Genomic DNA, 5,992 nt, shown 5'->3' with positions numbered 1-5,992 from the left:
GAAGTCATCCCGTCCGTCGCCGCCCCTCCTTGCCTTGACATGCGTCCATGCTGACAAGGCATGCAGTGCCATGCTGGCTAGCTAGCTATTGTGGTTGCGTAGTGGTAGAGCCTCCACGAAGGTCTGCATGACGCAACATGGGTGTCTGCCTAGTTGGCAGCTGGTCGTTGCACTGGAGTGGTGGTGAGGTGGAAAATCCTTATCGGGTGCGGGCCTGGCTGTGGCCCTGTAATTGTTCTCGGCAAGGCTTGCCGGGGGCCTTGTGGTCATCCCCGACAAGGGTCTTGCCGGGGGTCTTCGTCTTCTGGTCCCATGTGGACCCGTAGGCCACCAATCTTCACAAAGATCTGCATGCTACTATGCACGCGTCCCCAAGTTCTTGGCCTTGACGCTGTCGATGGTGTCTGAACTCTCAGCCTCAAGGGTGATGGCCTTGCTGGTGCTTTGCAGGTTGCCCCAACAAGGAGCTCGCCGAGGCTACACAAGCCGTCCCAGCAAGGATGTTGCCGGGGGAAGTACAGCTTGTCCTCTGCTCTTTGTCCATCGTCTTGAGTGCTCTCTAGATAGTCTTGTGTTTTGTATTCTGCTGCCCTGCCAGGCCCTACTGTAGGCATGGCTATAACTTCTCGTGCACAAGTAAGGGTATAGAAGTGTTCGTACTTTTGTACACCGACAAAGAGCCACATAGTAGGATATTAAAAATCACTCGTGCTAACATGGCAGATGAGTGTTTTAATGTTGCCCACAAGACGCATGAGTATTAATATATTTTTCTTGCTATGTTGATATTTTAAAACTACGAATGCAAATATGCAGATGAGGAATGAAGTCAAAATATGGATGTTGTGGTCATCTTCAGGGAATGTTGCATGTCAAAGAGGAGCTGCACCGAACATGTAAAACAAGCTCTGGTTAGTAACAACCTTTCAATTACTTTGACATTGAGAACATGTCTAGCAATGGTGGATATTTTTTTGTGTCCTTGATGGTTTCGTTGATGAAATCAGAGGGAGCCCCCTCTTTTGATCATTTGTTTTACTTTGACATGGTATGTGTGTGGCAGTCGTAGTGAATCAGGACCAGGCCAGGCACTGGGCAAGTCCCGAGCGCAAAATAGCGTCAAACCATGTTATCTGCTTGGCTAGGGTTCTTGCATGCAATCCAGGAGTGTGGAAGATTATCAAACAATAATAGGCGATACAAACAATTTCCTGTACACTTGATTAGGCTATCAATCATTTGTAGGATCTCAATTTACTCAATGGACCCACCATACCGTAGGATGAATCTTTTGTAATTTAGTGCTGAAGCTAGTCAGTCAAACGCGCCTATAGACACCCTGGAGATCATCAGGTTGCCAGTTGTTTTGATGCAGTAACCCTTGGCTTAGTGCACCACTCTCCTGGTTTTTCTGGTCTCTTAGCCTTGTGTTCTTTGATGTATATGTCCTAGTTTCTATAAGCTGGTTCTTCTTGATATGTATAAGCACAGTCTTAATCGTCCTTATGCTTTCGTTTTTAGCTTCATATAGGAAGTGAGTGTTCTCACCTTGCAGTCTTTTTTTATATTTCTACTTTTGAATTCACTTCTCCTAGTCGTGTTTATCGGGCTTCTACTTAATGGATCTGGGTTGCTCTGACTATTGATCTAAAAAAGAACTTCTTCATGTCAGGAAGTAGTTCCTGTGAGGAGGGAAGTATGGTCAACCTCGAGACCATGTTTCCAAAATGACGTTGGATTACACACAAGGTACCATTTCCCTAATGATGCCAGATTAGACACAAGGTCCAAATTCCTAGATGATGCTGGATTACTCACAGGCCAGGTGGAGTCGTCAACTGTTTGTGTCCTCGTTGCTCTAGTAAAGGATGAAAGAAAGTGTGCAGCAGCCCTTGAGAATGTAGCTGAGTTCCTGAAGAAGCGAAAAGAACAATCAGATGATCTCTTCACCCAAGCCAAAAAAGAGATGGAAGAAGCCAGAAAGAAGCTAGCAGAGGCAAAGCAGGCTAGGCGTCTCCTACTATCTAAAGTTGTTGTCAATACAAATTTTCATTCATAATAGCTAGGTTCAAATTTTATCCAGTCAGCATGCCTGTTGTGATGTCAGTGCATCTACTGAGATGTATGTAAGTCTGTGATGCCGAGATGTGGCACAAAATATTTTTTTTTCGAGTCATGTAATAACAGCCATTACTTTCTCAACAATAACAGACGAACCATTGGAGATGGTATAGTTCATACGCAAGCCCGACATTCCAAGTTCAACTTCCACATCAAACTCATGTTCACAGATATCTTCACATTCATAGATAATGTCCACAACCATTATTCACTCCAAAGCAAAAACCTGTTAGGAGACTTATAAATAAAAAAACCTAGCTCTTACTACCTGTGCGAGCACAATAAAACAAGACCATACGAAATTAATTATATTTTGGACATTTTTTAACTAAACGCGGATAACTTCTTGAAGAAGGTATAATTTCTGTTGTTGGCCGCGACCGGGGTCCATGATGTTTTGAGCCAAATCGGGCAACACATCGGGTGTCAATGCTGGTGACGTGGTGGTCATCGACGTCGTGGGTTCCAAGTGGCGGCGGCTCCCGTGATCTACTATTCCTCGGTGTTGGCGGTGGCCACAGACGTGTTGGCCACCTTCGCCAGCATGCCACGGTTCCACCCATGTTTGCATCGGATGGTGCGGCCAGCCACGATGCACTGGGCCGTGGTCTCCAGTGTGCTGGCATGCAACAACTGGCCACTCCTCTACGAGCAGGCTTGGAGGGGCCAGCTTCGAGCGGCGGCTTCATCCTCCGCTTACCCGCCTGTAGCCCTGCCCATGGTACTGATGGATTGGGGCGGGGAGGAAGGGGGCAGTGAGTTGCCTAACTCATCGAGGCATCCAGCCGACTTTTATGCCGGAGAACTCCTCTTCCTGCTCACCGGATGCTATGGAGAGTGTGGAGAAAATGGTGTAGGGAGGATATGGGGAGCGACGGTGTGTTGCGGTTCTTGCCAGGCGTCTAGCCTCGTTTACATAGTGAGCGGGCGAGAGGAGCCAATTGGTTTTTTGGTCTAAAATGTTGGCTAGATCGCGGAAGGACATGTTGCTGACACATGCATGGATTCAATGGAGGTAGGTGGGTCAGTCTGAAGCCAGTTGAATGCGGCGAGGAGGTGTGTTCAGCCTCACGCGCAGCGAGTGGGGCCCTCTTGGCCAGCGCATCGTTTCAATGCCTGCGCCAGTGAATGGCCGCATCCTTGTGAGAGCAATCACTCCCTCCGGTACTTTTTTATTTGGGTATAATAAAATATATTTTTGCATTCACATTTTACAAGTAAAATTCATGGAGAAACTTCGACCCAAAATACGATGGGGACAAGTAAACTAGGATGGAGGTAGTAGTGATGAATTCCATTTTTGCTCCATACCAATCATTCTAAAAAATAGTATAACACGCCATTGAAAATTGGAAGTCCTACCCCAGTAAAAATGATATTTTAAACGTGGAAACTCAATCAGTGGCGATTGCTGAGCCACCGCCTCCAGGTCGTTCACCTGTTGTCCCCGCCATCAACTCCTATAGATCAAATTATCATGCGAGCTGACTATTCCTACAAAGGTGCGCTCCACCACATACCCGGTACCCGCACATGCAGCAATCGTGCATGTATGGGTTTATTTGTTTAACGTGCCTTATGTAACTCTCATGTGTGCGAGACAGCGAGAGACAAACTGTGTGCATACACTTCTTCTCTTCGTATATGTACTCTAGTGTTTGCCTGGTGTCCAAAAAATAATAAAGTAAGGCAATATGCTAGTGTGTTGCAATACATCCAAAGTAGAGTAATACATATTCACCAATTTGATAGAAAAAACTCTATTTTTGATATACACATATCACTAAAAATATCTTATGTTTCACTCAAAATATATTCCTTTGGCTGTTTTGATGAGATAATGAGGAATGTGGTTAGTTTCAAGATGCGAGAAGTGGGACACTGTTACAAAAAGCCCATGTGTGTGTGAGAAAGAGGGAGAGAGGAGGAGGACAGAGTGCGTGTGTGACAAAGACACGAAGTGCGAGAGGTGTTACCATAAAATGAGGCAATAGTGTACGGGTGAATGATCGAGAGGGCGTGTCTTAAGAAGGGACAAAAAATCTACATAGATACAAGGAACGAAAGTGTGTGGTAGATGGATAAACCTGTCCAGAGGTTGGTCGATCAATGTTTGTAAGAGATATACGAGTCAGGGGTGCGAAAGCGAGAGTTTCGTGTGTGTGATAGAGAGATGGTAGTTGGTAGGGGATCCAAAGTGGGAGTTTGTGTGTGTGTGTGAGAGAGAGAGAGGGGGGGAGAGTTTGTATGATCAGTAAACAAATGAATAATGTTAGTTTTGGATCAGAGATGAAGACGGAAAGGAGACCCCAACAAACGGTGTGTATGTGGGGGAGAGTAATTTTAGTGGTTGGAGTCATATCTAGAAACATATAGGGTGCGTGAGAGAACCCCGAAGAGAAAGGCAATGTGAAAGACGAGTGAGAGTGTGTGTGTGGCGGTGAAAAAGAAAACTTGGGTAGCTATAATGATACCAGAGAACGGTAGAGACGTGAGAGATAATGAAAATCAATTAATCTATGAAGATAGAGAGAGTGTGACATTTCGCGAAGGAGAAGGCGACAGACCGTGTTTGCAAAAAATGGAGAAGCATTTAGTGAGCGTGTGGGTCAGATGGAGAAAAGAGAGTGATAGCTACATAAAGAAGCACGCGAGAGAGACCTAAAGAGAGATGGGCATGAAAAGAGATTCAAATATTTAGTTGTGTGTATAGAAGATGTCAACATAAAAGGGATTCAAAATTTTAAATTCCAGATGACGGTACATGTAATTCATACTCGAACCAAAATTTATTTATCAAACATGCATACTAATTTGAATTTGCATGCGGGTATGTTATTTAATATATGGATATTACCGATCCATACATTTGAGCTGAACATAATTTGGTTTAAAAATTTTGAATTCAAAGTTGAACATAATTTGGTTTGCATTTTTTGAATTCAACCTTATGATTTTGAGATCATTGCATTTGTAAATCATATTTTATATACAAAGGAGCAGAATTCTTTGTTGTGCTTTTGAAAGTAGATATAAAAATTGATGTATATAGATTTTTGTTCGAATACAAAATGGATCCTACCCGGAAAAACAAATACAAAATGGATTGGAATTGAGTTGGCATGGACGACAATCTTTTTCAGCAAAAGTTTGAACGAACCGGGGAAACTCGTAGTAACCGCCTGAAACCAAAATTTGCGACATGGAAATTACTGCTTATCCCTGACACGCAAATCCTATTGGCTCGATATCTATAGGTTTCGAATAGGGGTAGGCTTGTAATTTCACTCAAATATGACACAACGCCTCCGCCTCTCACCTCCCTGGATTCATACATGGTGGGCGCCAAAACACAGTTTCTCCTCGACCAAAATCGCCTCTCACCTCCCCCGGATTCATACACGATGGGCGCCAAAACAAACTCTCCTCGGCCGAAATCTCCATCGGCAAATATTCGGTGTATGCGATCCCCAACCGACCAATATTGCCGTGATGTAGGAAATTTTAAACGGGCGCTAAGTTTGTAAATTTCCTCGCAATTGAGACAAGCGCGTCCTGCAGACATGGTTTCCCCCTACCTCTCTCCCTCCATTTCCTCATTCGTACTTCATCGGCGGCAAAACACCCTCTCCACCCTAGTCTCCTCCGTCCACCACCCCATCCAATGTCGTCCTCCTCCACCATGCTGGAGCTGATACCCCATCGCCGTTGTCCATTACAAGAGATCGACCTCTCTCATCCACGGCTTCGGACCAGGATCCTTGCATCGCATCCTCTTGCTTCATCCACATTGTCGTCCAGCTTGCTGAGGCCGCTCCTACAACCATCTCGTCCACCGCGCCGGAATATTTTCCTCGCTACCATCGTATGA

Source organism: Triticum aestivum, chromosome 4B (genome assembly GCF_018294505.1).
Source record: "Triticum aestivum cultivar Chinese Spring chromosome 4B, IWGSC CS RefSeq v2.1, whole genome shotgun sequence".
NCBI lineage: Eukaryota > Viridiplantae > Streptophyta > Magnoliopsida > Poales > Poaceae > Triticum > Triticum aestivum.
This window is presented reverse-complemented; position numbering follows the sequence as displayed.